The sequence below is a fragment of the Chenopodium album genome, chromosome 7, assembly GCF_948465745.1.
Source record: "Chenopodium album chromosome 7, dcCheAlbu1.1, whole genome shotgun sequence".
Taxonomy (NCBI): Eukaryota; Viridiplantae; Streptophyta; class Magnoliopsida; order Caryophyllales; family Amaranthaceae; genus Chenopodium; species Chenopodium album.
In genome coordinates this window covers 71,259,387-71,274,168 of record NC_137840.1, presented here as the reverse complement: position 1 = coordinate 71,274,168, position 14,782 = coordinate 71,259,387, and the positions used below count along the sequence as shown (strand labels likewise).

The window sequence follows — 14,782 nt, the reverse complement described above, 5'->3', positions numbered from 1 at the left end:
AAATGACCCTAAAATAAATGTATCAACTTGAGTAGTTTTTAATTAATTACTGTGGAGTAGAGCTGTCAAAAATCGACCCGAACTGGTGAATCCAAATCGTTTTGAATTGTTTCAAAAAGGAACCGAACCGCTAAGAACCTGTTATTTTAAAACCGTAAATCGACCCGACCCGATTTTTTAAAACCTAAAACTGACCCAATTTGAATGTTTGAGAACTGTTAATGAACCGCACTCGATATCAAGCCGAACTGATACAACCCGAAACCAAGAACAACCCGAACCGAGTACTTGTTTAAACATTAAATGAACAAGAAACGAAAAAGAGGAGGAAAAAGCATTAAACTTAACTAGTTTGCCTATATTTAAACATTAAACTTAACTAAGCCACTTTCTTTTTTTAGAAATCTTAAAATTGTAGGTTACTTTCTAAAACTAGATGATTAAAATTATGGTCATAGAATAGTGAATTCTAATCTATCCCATATGTAATTTGTAAACATAATCTCACAATCTTCGTCATTTATAGATACCTTCTTTTTCTTTCCTTTCCATTATTGTAATGCAATTTATGACAAATCGTCTCATAATTGTTGCTAATTAAATGAGATATGACAAGGGGAAAAAAAAAAGATAGTTTATTTCAAACGAAAATCAATTTGCAAAATGACTCACCATATGATTAGATAATTCACTCAAACATTACATGTCAAGTGAATACGTTTAGTTCGTGTAAACTTGTACTTCGTATATATTAGGCTCGTATAATGCACGTCTCTTTGTATCAATTTTCAAAGTGTATCATCAAAGATGTGTATTTAACATGATTATCATGACATTTTTCAAAAAAAAATCATGAGTTAAATATTTTCAAAAGAGGTGGTTGAACTTTTTTGTTTAACAAGCAACACACATGTTATGTCTCACTGTGTTGTTACAATCATCAATTATGGCTAGTATCTTTCAAGCAAATATCCATCTACTTAAACGTGTGATGCATTGATCATATGGAATAGTCATATAACTCATATTCCCCTCCTTGTTCTCCTATTGGACCTATTGTATGATAAACTTCTATTCCTACTTTTGAGGCCAATTTATAGTTGCACAAATTACTTTTGGAGCCTAAATAATTCATGTGAAAGGTTAAATACAATATGCGAAGTAAATTACTTACTTCAAATTGTATCACAAAGAAGGATGATAATTCATACTCCAATTATGAAAAGTTTAAATGGCAACAAAGACAACAATGAATGCATATAATAACAAAGAGAAAGTTAAACATTTATATTACGTACAAAAATGTAATGAAGTAGAGACGATGGAGTCCATGGCAACAAATTGAAGGGTTGTGTACTTGTGTTGATCTTGCATCTCTTGTGATCATTTTTATAGAGCCATATGGATCCATGATTTAACTTGGTAGCAACCTACATCGCCTTAAAATACCTTTATACACGAGTTAACTCTCAATTCTTGTTACGTGATTAATTATATACTTTAAGCATACTTTAATGTTAAAGGCCAGTTCTATCTTTTATTCACTTATTTTAGGAAAAATTAGTTCTAATAAGTTATGAAAGCGGTTAATAAGGGCTATCTAAGCTCAATTAACAACTACACGAAATTACTAAACTCAATTCTAATACTACCTCCGTTTTTTTATTAATTGACACGTTTTGATTTTAGCACTATTCACACACTTTCCTTTGACCATGTTTTGTGATTTACATGTAAAGAAAAATATAGTCATGTGGAACCTTGTTAGATTCGTCATAATCTATATTTTTTGTGCATTGACAAACGTGACTAAAGAAATGTATCAACTAAAAAGAAACGGAGGAAGTAGGTTTTAATAAGGGCAATCCAAGCTCAATTTACAACTAACTAAACTAAAACTCACTGTTTTTGAGTTGCATGATTGCATCACTTTAAAAATTGCGGAATCGGGCGTTTTCACTTTTCCTTATTTTCGCTGAAATGAAATTATTTTTACTAAACTGAAATTATTTTTGCTAAACTTAAATTATATTTACTAAACTAAAATAAATTTTACTGAACTGAAATTCACTACTACAAAAATGGGTAAAGAGACCCGTCCAAACATGTCTTAGAGACCGCCTCAGGACGGGTCTCTATCTTAGAGGTCTGTTTGATTAAGAGACCCCTTCTAATTAGGGGTCTGTTTTTAAAATCAAACAAACCTGTTATTACATATAGGCGGTCTGTCAGGTATGATGCATAATAAATGAATTAGAAGGGTAACAGACCCGTTATTTGTGATACTAGGTCCTTTTAAAGGGTGTCAAATGGACCTGTTACATTCAATGCCGGGTCTGTTAGATCACTACATTTGTTAAAAAAAATTGTGTTTTGAATTTTGAATTTTAAATTTTGAAATTTTTATTTTTGCGCTCTATTATATGGATTGCTAAAATATTTTTGCAAATAAAATTACAATTTAAGATTTAATTGAATAACATCAATAATTTACAATATACAACTATACTTTACAGTACAAGTTTACATACTAAATAACAAAAATAAATTTTACAAGTATAATTACCAAAACATAAAAAAAAAAAAAAAAAAAAAAAAAAAAACCTATTTGATTCAATTGAATAGAAAATAGGAAAAATTAGAAATAATAATCTCAACTTTCATCAATTTTGGTAGAATAATCCCAACTTCAATATATACTGAAATAATCCGAACTTTAGGGGGTGTTCTTTTTCTTCAATCCCAAATACCGGTTACCGGTTGAATGGGTTAATTTTTTTTTTTTTTTTTGTTAAAGTGACACGTGTAACAAATTAAGTGGTTAAAAAAATTAATTAAAAAAACAAAAAAAAAAATCTGAAAATCCTTGAATTCGACCACCAACTACGGACGCCGGCCACCAGCCAAGAAACCCAACCACCATCAACGAAATTCATCCACCAGCCCCGAAATCCGGCCACCACTCACGAAATCCGGCCAAACGTTAACCCCTTTTCATTTTCTCTCTCCTCTCAATTTCCCAGCCACGAACGCCGGACGGCACCTGTCACGAAACTCACTTGAAACCACTCCCTTAATTTCGAAATCACCTAAACATCACCCCTAAATTTGCGAAACAGCCTTGAATTTGCGATTTGGGATATCATTGGCTGCGATACAGGGGTTTCGGCAACTGCGTTTTGGGGTATCGTTGGCTGCGAAATTGGGGTTTCATTGGTTGCGTGGGGGGAATAAGAAGGGGTTTCGGGAAGGGGGGAAACGGCGACGCAAGGGGTGAGGGATAGGCGGCGGTCCAGAGAGGGGAGAGGTGGCGGTCTGGCTATGGTGGTGGGGGAAGAGGAAGGGGACGGTGAGGGTTGGCTGGGTTTTCTGATTTTCTGATTTTTTTTGGTTTTTTTTAATTATTATTATTTTTTAATTTTTGGACCACTCAGAGCTTTTCAAGTGTCAAATGACCTGATATAGTAGGTCATTGACTTTTGTTGACCGGTTTGGGATTGAAAAAAAAGAACACCCCCTAAAGTTTGGATTATTCCAGTATAATCTAAAGTTGGGATTATTCTACCAAAATTGATGAAAGTTGGGATTATTATTTCTAATTTTTCCTAGAAAATATATCAATCCCAAGATTTCCAACCTATTTCAACCGCATTGAAGGTTTGAAACACACCGAGCAGTTGATAAACTTGCAAAATGCAATTCTTTGGTTACAAAATACTTATGAAGACCACGCAAAATTATCTATATCTTCGAACTTTTTGTAATCTTAGTTTCATCTCCGTCCAATTCAATCACTACAATAGTCAAGAACAAACCAAACACGAAAAATCAGATTAAAAATAACCATAAGAACAAACCAAGTAGGAAGATCAATAATTTATTAAAACTGAAACCACCCAAACCAAACAAAATTTGGATTACAAAGACAAGGTCAAAGCCTGAACATTATATCTAAAAAGTGAATCAACTTTAATTCAAACAAAATTTCAAGATTAACTAAGGAATCAAAGTATCGAACCCAATAAATTAAGAAAAAATGAATAAATACATACTCGAATCGACGAATTCGGAAAACTGGGTATTCATTGAAATCCAAGCAAAAACCTTGTCAATAGAAAAAAAAAATCACTAAAGCATGAAACAAATAAATCCTAACACATTATTTCAAATCTTGTATATTAGATAGACCCGTTGAATAATTAAAGTGCGTGACGGCGTGAGGGATGACGATATCGCATCAATGGAGGGACGACGCTGGGGAAGGGTGTTTGCAGCAACATCTTTGTGGGTTAAGTTACAACAAATTATGGAAGAAATAGACAAAATCTAAGAGATAAATTAAAAGACAGGAAAAAAAAGGTGAATAATGAATGGAGGTAAAGAAATGTCGGTGACTTATGAGGAAAAGAAAAGAAGAGTTTTGAGCAGATAACGTTAGTGGGCCCTAACACACATTAGAGACCCGTTATCTTTGTTATTAGATTTGTTACATCAATCAGACCCGTTGATTGATATAACTGGTCTTTTTTTAGTGGTCTTTTTTCCAAGTTTTGTAGTAGTGATTATTTTTACTGATTTTACTTCTTTAAAGATACTGAACTCATTTTTACTGAATTGAATATATTTTTACTGAGCTGAATTTATTTTTGCCAAACTGAAATTATTTTATTTTTACTTAATATTATTGTTTTAAGGTGAAGTGAACAGAGCCTATAGGCAATTTTAGGAGATGAGAGAGATAGAGAAAAGGAAAATAGTGGACTCATGTGATAAGAGAGCGATATTTGTAAGTAAAGAGAAAAGTGCTACATCTAAATTAAAACATTCTTTTAAAAACAAAAACAATACATCTAAAAAAAAACAAGAAGAAATACCTATAAAAATTAGGGTAATGTTATATGTAGCTCCCGGGGCTATGAATAAGCATTTGAGATCTTTCCTAATTTGGTATTTATATAGGAATACATGATAAAATCACTTGCAAATCAATGTTATTAATATTGGAGCTGTCAATTTGGTTAAACGGGTGGGGTTTGGGTCGGTAAGAGTGGGTCAGGTAAATTCGGATTAGTTCCATAACCTGTGCGAGTCGGGTTTGGGTTGTTCATGCTTGAGTCGGGTCACGTCGGGTAATACTTCTTGTCGGGTTTGGGTTGGGTCATGCTTGAGTCGGGTCACGTCGGGTCATACTTCTTATCGGGTTTGGGTCGGGTTTAGGTCGGGTTATATTCGGGTAGGGTGAACAATATGTCGGGTTTAATTCAGGTTTTCACAGGTTAAAACGGGTTAGGGTAATTCTCGGGTTCGAGTCGGGTTCGGTTCAAGTCAATAATTTGCGGGTTAGAATCAGGTCGGGTCATTCTTGGGTTTGAGTCGGGTTCGATTCAAGTCAATAATTTGCGGATTATAATCAGGTCGGGTCATTTTCAAGTCGAGTCATTCTCGGGTTCGATTCAAGTCAATAATTTGCGGCTTATAATCAAGTTGGGTCATTTCCAAGCCGAGTCATTCTCGGATTAAAGTCGAGTTATGTTAGTCTCCCATGATAAAATGCTTTGATCAACAATAATAAGGTGGTCTAAATTGCATTTAAGGTGATTTGAAATCGGGTCAAGAACAATTTGGGTTGAATTTAGGTCGGGTCAATAACTAGTCGTGTTAATTTCGAGTCGGGTTAGTAACAGATTGGGCTGAATTTTTGGGTTGGGTAAGTAATAGGTATGGTAAACTTCGAATCGGGTCAATAACAAGCCGGGTTAAATTTGGGTCAGGTCAATAACAAGTCGGGTTGATTTCGGGTCGGGTTTGTAACAAGTTGGGTAAAATTCGGGACGGGTTAGGAACAGGTCGGGTTGAATTCAGGTTAGGTTAGTAACAAGTCGGGTTAAATTCAAGTTTTGACAGGTTAAAACGGGTTTGGGTCAATTTCGATTCAAGTCGGGTTCGGTGCAAGTTAATTAAATTGGTCGTTGTAAACCGGTAAATAATCGGTGCAAGTTGTAAACTGGTAAATTAGCCGTTTAAAAACAAATTGAATGGTTTCACACACCCAATTGGAATCCCGAAGGATATCAGAAACTAAAGTAAGCATTTCGGCAATTTTTATTTTTGGACAAAAAAAAGTCAAAAAATTCCAAATTTGAAGGCTAATATCCACGCTTTTTAAGAAATTTTGGAAGTTTCGGGGCTCAGTGTCGAAAAGGCGTGAGATTTTAGGGGATACATATCGGGGTCATATTATGCCGTTTGGATCCATATATGATCATTATATGTTGTCATAAATGTTCGTGGTAGGCTTGAATTAATGAAATCAGTGCAAGTTGTAAATCAATAAATTGGTCGATTAAAGACAAATTGTATGGTTCCACCCACCCAATTGAACTCCCATAGGGTATTAGGGACCATGGTATGCATTTCGACATTTTTTATTTCCAGGCGAAAAAAAGTCAAAAAATTCCAAAATTTAAGGATAATATCCACGATTTTTGAGAAATTTTGGAAGTTTCGGGGCCCGGTGTGGAAAAGGCGTGAGATTTTAGGGAATACATATCGGGGTCATATAATGCCGTTTGGAATCATATATGATCATTATATAATGTCATAAATGTTCATTGTAGGCTTGAATTAATGAAATCGGTGCAAGTTGTAAATCGGTAAATTGGTCGTTTAAAGGCAAATTGGATGGTTCCACCCACCCAATTGGACTCCCATAGGGTATTAGGGACCATGGTAACCATTTCGAAAATTTTTATTTCCGGGCGAAAAAAAAGTCAAAAAATTCCAAAATTGAAATCCATGCTTTTTGAGAAATTTGGGATGTTTCGAGGGCCGGTGTCGAAAAGTTTTGAGATTTTAGGGGATACATATCGTGGTCCTATAATGTCGTTTGAAACCATATATGATCATTATATGTTGTCATAAATGTTCGTAGTAGGCTTGAGTTAATTAAATCGGTGCAAGTTGTAAATCGGTAAATTGGCCGTTTAAAGGCAAATTGGATGGTTCCACCCACCCAATTGAACTCTCAAAGTGTATTAAGGACCATGGTAAACATTTCGGCAATTTTTATTTCTAAGCGAAAAAAAGTAAAAAAAATTCCAAAATTGAAGGCTAATATCCACGTTTTTTGAGAAATTTCGAAGGTTTCAGGGCTCAGTGTTCAAAGTCTTGAAATTCAATGGGATACATCTCGTGATCATATAATACCATTTGGAACCATATATGATCATTATATGTTGTCATAAATGTTTGTGGTAGGCTTGAGTTAATGAAATCGGCGCAAGTTCTAAACTGGTAAATTGGCCGTTTAAAGGCAAATTGGATGGTTCCACTCATTCAATTGGACTCCGGAGGATATTAGAGACCATGGTAACATTTTGACAATTTTTATTTCCAGGCAAAAAAAGTCAAAAAATTCAAAAATTGAAGGCTTATCCACGTATTTTGAGAATTTTTGGAGTTTTCGGGGCCCGGTGTTGAAAAGTCTTGAAATTCTAGGGAATACATCTCAGGGTCATATAATGTCGTTTGGAACCATATATGATCATTATTTGTTGTCATAATTGTTCGTGGTATGCTTGAATTAATGAAATCGGTGTAAGTTGTCAATCGGTAAATTGGTCGTTTAAAGGCAAATTGGATGGTTCCACCCACCTAATTGGACTCCCGGAGGGTATTTGGGACCATGGTAAAGGTTTCGGCAATTTTTATATTCGGGCGAAAAAAAAGTCTTCCAAAATTGAAGGCTAATATCCACGTTTTTTGAGAAATTTTTGAAGTTTCGGGGCTCGAGTGTCGAAATGCATTGAGATATTAGGGGATACGTCTCGGGGTCATATAATGCCGTTTGGATCCATATATAATCATTATATGTTGTCATAAATGTTCGTGGTAAGCTTGAGTTAATGAAATCGGTGCAAGTTGTAAACCGGTAAATTAGTCGTTTAAAGGCAAATTGGATGGTTCCACCCACCCAATTGGACTCCCGGAGGGTATTAGGGACCATGGTAAACATTTTGGCAATTTTTATTTCCGGGTGAAAAAAAAGTCAAAAAATTCCAAAATTTAAGGCTAATATCCACGCTTTTTGAGAAATTTGGAGGTTTTAGCTTTAATATTATATTTTCATTTGTTTTTTCCATTTTTAGTTCCTTATATATAGCCCTAAGGATTATATGTATACTTCATAGCATTTTCCTAACAATTAAATGAATATAGGCCTCGTTCATTTCACCTCAATTTTGCTGAACTGAAATTATTTTTACTGATTCTCCATTGTAATTATTCTGTAAAGTTACTGATTTTTACTGAACTAAAATAATTTATACTGAACTAAAATTATTTTTGTTGAGCCAAAATTATTTTTACTACTTCCTTCGTTTTCTTTTAGATGCAACACACCATTTAGCGCGGTAATTAAGAAAGGTGGGGTTTACATGACATTATAAACTTTAAAATAGGATGAGTGGTTGTTTGGAGTGTAATTTAGTGGGCCATGTGCTTTAAATAAGGAAAATAGTATAGTTTTTCTCTAAAGTAACTTTCCTTTTATAGTGTGTTCCAAGTATTGTGACATTTCCTTATTAGGAAAGTATTACAAATAAAAAAAACGGAGAAAGTATATATTTTTTAAAAGTGAAGTGAACGGGGCCATAGAACGCATTCTAATTTTAAACGAAGGAAGTAGGATAAGACTCATAAGAGTATTGCCAAACAACAACAAAAACTGGGCTTTACTTCAATGATAAACACCTAAAAGATGGGCTTCTTTGCTTCAACTCTAACCCGCAACATCTCCCAAACATCAACAACATTAGAAAACTCTCACACTACCACATCCACTCAAAACCCAACATTTCTCTCTCTCTCTCAATCTCTCTTCACAAACAAGCTCTTCACAATTCACAACAATGGTGCTCACCCTATCCAACCAATTCCTAGCCAAAATCCCATCAACCCCAAAAACCTTAACTCTCCCTAAATTCTCAAAAACTTCATCTTCAACCCTTCGTCCTCAATGGAGCTGTCGTAAAACAGACATTCACCCAGAATTCCATGAAGATGCTAAGGTCTACTGCAATGGTGAACTTGTTATGACAACTGGTGGCACCCAGAAAGAGTACACTGTTGAAGTTTGGTCGGGAAACCACCCTTTTTACCTCGGAAATCGCTCTGCTCTTCTTATTGATGCTGATCAAGTTGAGAAGTTTAAGAAGAAGTATGGTGAATTGACTCAGATTATGACCATTCCTGTTCTTAAGGGTGAGATTATTCTTCCTCCTAAAAAGAAGAGTAAGGCTAAGAAGAAGTAAGAGATAAGATTTCTGGGTATTGTTTGTTGATTTTGTTTTAGGTTTAATTTGTGTTTTTTGTATAATTTGTTTCGTTTTATGGGTATATTTGGGTGTTATTGTTGGTGAATTATATGGAATTTATGTGTATTTTGGTTTTAATTTGATGAAGTAAAATGAAATTTATGTTTTTAATGGGTAATTTTTGTGTACAATTGATGTTGATTTGGGTTTTAATGTGTTTGTTAATGGTGCTAATTGATGCTCTTCATTTAGTTGGGACTTATTGCAATGTAATGCTAATACTATGTGTTTAATTGAATTAGTTTACTATTTTGAACTTTACAAGATATGTAAGCCAAAATGTTTGAATTTCAATGGGCTATGTTGTCTATGTTTTTACTTCACTTGTATTGCTATTTGATTGACAAAAAAAGTAGGAAAATTGTTTTGGGCTGTCAGTGGAAATGCTGCAGTTGAATTGAGCATCAAATCTTCGAGATGATTTTAGCTTCTGAAGAACTAATTCTAAACAAGATATTGAAAATTTTGAGTCTTTAGGCACATATACAGTAAGGAGTTAGGAACATGGAAATAACCGGCGCTATAATCGTTTCTGTTTGTGTATATTAACTTGTGAGTTGTGGGGATTTGTAAATTCGAGTTATTGATTTGGTACCACTTCACCACCATGGCAAATACCTACTGAGTGATTCAAAATTATCAAGTTGCTTGCATAATTTATGGAGAATATTGGGATCGATTGAGCCATTGAGGAGTGTTTATATGTACTTTTTGTAACCTGGCTAAATTAGATGAGGCTATAGAATCGGTGAATGTTGGGATCGATTGAGCTATCGAGGAGTGTTTTCATGTACATTGTGTAAACTGGCTACAATTAGATGAGGCATGAGGCTATAGAACGGTGAATGATGGGATCGATTGAGCCATTGAGGAGTGTTTTCATGTACTTTGTGTAACCTGTCTACAATTAGATGAGGCTTTAAAATCAAAGATAGTATTAATCATTCACAATAAGACTGTGATAGCTTGGTTGGACAGTAGTAATGAACTGAGTGTTTGGTTTTACTCTTCACTGCTGTTTTAAGGGTTGGCATTTGTTTATATTGGGAACCTATTAGTACCTGATTTCGAGACTAAGCAATTAGAGGGGGCTAATGATTTGAGGTTATAACTAATTATCTGCTGTGAGTTTGATAGATTGGCTGGATATCAGGAATGTGAATGTTTGTTTTCACTTCAGAATGAGAGTTGGCCTTTGCAAGTTGCTTGTGTAATTTATGGAGAATATTGGGATTGATTGAGCCAAGGAGGAGTTTTTTAATGTACTTTTGTAACCTGGCTACAATTAGATAGATTATAGAATTGAGGAAATATCAATCATTCACAATGACTGTGATAGCTTGGCTGGACAGTAGGAATGAAATGAGTGTTTGGTTTTACTCACTTCTGTTATAAGGTTGGCATTTGATATTATTGGGTTCCCATAAGTACATGATTTTGAGACCAAGCAATTAGATGAGACTAATGAATCGCGGTTGATACTAATTATCCGCAGTGAGTTTGATAGATTGGCTGGACACCAGGAAGACGGGAATGTGAATGTTTGGTTTTACTCTTCACTTCAGAATTGAGAGTTGGCATTTGCTAATAAAATCATTTTGAGACCAAGTTATCCTTTGTTGTACTTCTAACTGCTTTTGTTGTTCACCTACACTGGCTAAACATACACATGTTCACCCACACATACATGTCCTTCGTTGCACTCATTAGAACTACACACGCACATATTCACATATTGATGCTTTCACTGTTCTCTTATTACAATTGCAATGAGCCTCAGAATTTTGATCTCCTTTCCTTCTGTCTGCCTTACAGTAAAGTTGTTGATTACACTTGATTCTATAATCTATACTTCTACTGCCATATTGCTGCTGCTGTTCTGATTACGTCTTTACCCATTTCCCTCCATTCTCTTTTTTAAAAATCTTCTTGATACTACCCCGACCCTCTTTAGGCTAGAATATGTTGGATAATTGGTATTAAGGCTCTGCCAGTGGTTGATATAGATAGTGTGAATAATCCTGAAGATACTAGAAGATGAGAAACTTATTTTGAATGATATAGGCCCTAGCTGGTAGCCTGATATTCTGGTAGCAATTAGCAAATGCAATGATAAATAATATTGAGGTACCATTACATAGATGGTTTTTCTTGGGGTTGCAAGTGCATCAACCTAAAGTGAATGTATATTCTATAACTCTATATTCACAACTAGTTAGGCAACTAACAAGGATGAAATGTTTTATATCCTCTGAATAAGAAATTTGTTGTAAGACTTGAATTTGGGGCATTATCGATAAGTTGCCCCTTGTGTGCAATACTCAACCCCAATTATGCTGTCTATCAGTAACTAGAAGCTGGAGCTAGCAGTAGCAGTAGCAGTAGCAGTGGGAGTGAGAGATTTCTGTACACATGGGGAACTTGTTATATGTGGTGACTTTGTAATTATGTTAGGTTGCAATCTGCCTTATGCAAACTTAGTACTCCGTACTGATTTTTTGCGAGATTATTGGGTTTAATTGGTTTAAGTTAATTGCTGCACTTTAGCATATGAAGTACAGTATTTTTTATTTTTTTTTTTGTTATTTTTTAAAAAAAATCAAGATCAGCTAAATTTGTTTGTGGTAAGGGACAGTGGCCTACTGGCCTTGACTGCTGGACTGTCAAGACGGATTAGTACAAAGGGTAGGCCTGTACTGTGTCAGCCCAATAATATGGGTTTAATCATGGGCTGAACTATTAAGCCCAAGGAGTTACAGACGTACTCCGTTTTGTTAAGGACTACCTAAGTGTTTATTCAATTAAGATAAGTTCATACATGTATCTGTCTAAAAAAAAAAGTTCATACATGTAAGAATCAGGTGAATGACACACGCCCTAAAGACCGAATTAATATACATGGAAATCTGGCACATTAATTTTCCGAATAGTGGGTGGATTTATTTAATTTAATACTTGAAACAAAGCTTCTTGACATACAATTAAAGATAGAGAGTAGAGATAAGATAATGATCTAAAAAACCATAATCAATCCAATCCTTTTGCTGATGATTGATGTATATATATTTTTTTTCATTTAACTGTCATCAAACTCTCTTAATTTCTTTCCAATAAAAAATAAAATAAAACTATTTATATTTGTATACTTTTATTAACTTTTATGTTATGGAATATGGAAGTTGGTTACAATTATTTTGAAACGGATGAAATTTAATAACTCCATCAAAAGGTTATCAATTTTTCTGAGGACCAGACCTTTTAAACTTTCTGTTATCTTTCTTTGGAGATAATTTACTTTATGCATTCTTGTAAATTTATGTAAATTACTGTTGAAAAAGTAGGTAAACAAAATCCCTTAATTAGCACAGAAGAGTCAATAGAGCCGGAAAGAAGGCATTATCTTAGATAATTAAAATGTGGGTAATGAGACTAATGACATCTTGTCAAATCTAATTTCTTTCAAAAGCTACATTGTTTGCCACACTTTTGTCTCCTTAAGCGGACACAATATGCCTCTTGAACAAAATTTGTTGGGCAATCATGGAGTTTTATATAATTAATTATGATGCTAATCATTAATTAATGGTGTGTGAAATTTTTCTAACTTTGCTGCAAAGTTTAACTTTGTGATTTTTACTTAAGAGTGTCACAATCTGAAATTACACTGATGAAACTCTGAAAACAATAGCAAAGCTATCACTTCCTTGCAAAATAAGAGTAATGATTTACGCACCCTCGAAAAGAGTATTGTTTTTAATGTTATATTGTCCGTCTCCTCTTAAATGGGAGGAGAGTACGGTTGTATATATTGGGAACGGTTAAATTGTCATTTTTAAAGCTCAAATATAACTCGACACACCAGGTTTATGCATTAGAGAGCTATAACACTTTTTAATAGAGGTGAGGTTAAGGAAATTCCTACCCAAAAGTACACTTAATTAGTTAGATTGGAACCCTAAACCTCCCGGATATAAGGTAAGAACTTTATCTAGTGAGTCAACTACATATTACTCGTATTCAAGAGAGGCACTTTCGAAAAAAAGGCGAAACTAGCTAGTAACTAGCTAGACTTCTTAGCTGAATTTAGTAATAATGCCCAAAATTCCATCTTCTTTCTACATATACACTTAAAATTAGTAGGTGAGAAATTAGCAAGGATAAGATTATCTCATAAACTTTAGGTGTTTCTATGAATATCGCGCAATAATATGTGGGAAGCGAATCTAACACTCGAAAGTGAGGCAGCTAAGTGGAAGGAGAAAAACGAACAGATGGTATCTTTCATTCAAGTGCTTCTATCAATTTATTGAGGGAATAAATTAAAGGAACACTTTTTTCTAATTATTGATGGTGAAATGCAACTAAAAACAGCGTGAAAAGAAGAAAAAATAAATTGATCTAAATTTTTTTAAGCTTTCCCATTATCAATTTTCCTTAACATGTAAGGATAGCATATACTATATGTTGGTTATTTAAATTATAAAATTGCTACTAATTTTCACTCAATTGATTACTCCGTATATCATAATGTTTTGATGCTCTTATCAAACAATGATAGTCACATGGAGGATAAAATAATTTGAAAAAATTAATTATATTTAAAAGTAAAAGATTTTGAAATAATTCAAATACAAGAATAATACTTTTTCAAATTTGTATACATTTCGAGTCAGCTTAATTTTATTTTAAATCATTTTTTTCTTTAAAATTAATTTTTATTAACATAAAATTAATTTTAATTAGCAAATTCCATTCATGATTGCAAAATATAGTAGAGTGATGATGCATTTCTATCACCTGATTACATATATGAACTTAATTAAATTTATCAAAATTTATTAAACATTATTCGAATTTATTTAGTTATAGATTGAATTTGGGTTAATCTTTATAGACCTTATTTTTCCTACATTTATCTTGTTAGAATGTATTTTTTCTACAATAAAGTGAAAAACAAGTTAATATAAACTAATAATAGTGCGATTGTATAACACACACAAAAACATTAGTATAGTGATAAACATTGGTTTAACTATCATTAAAAAACAATTTCATCGGACAACATAAATTTAAATTGGTAACAATCATTAAGTAATTAAGCTCACTAACAATCATTTGAAGAGATTAGGGCATAATTAATCAAATGTCAAATTAACAATATGATGTGTACTTGTATAGTTGTATGTATGAGCCCACATTATATGAGATGGCAAAATTGCAAAAGACCATACAAGATCCTCAAATCTGGGTTGGGTCTAGCATATTATTCAATGCATATCATCTTAGAAATTCAATAATTTCACCTTCTTTTTTCTATAACTGTCAAAAACGGATTAAAATTCACATGAATCTTAGCAACAAATGAAAAGGACTTTTTAGAAACCCTTTAATTTTTAGAGGTTTTAAGG

The 14,782-nt window shown here is 33.6% G+C and overlaps 1 pseudogene; it reads left to right on the top strand.

Annotated features, from left to right (window-relative positions):
• Positions 1-8,803: 8,803 nt before the first annotated feature.
• LOC145639406 (large ribosomal subunit protein bL31c pseudogene) lies at positions 8,804-9,485 on the top strand (annotated as a pseudogene).
• Positions 9,486-14,782: the final 5,297 nt, after the last annotated feature.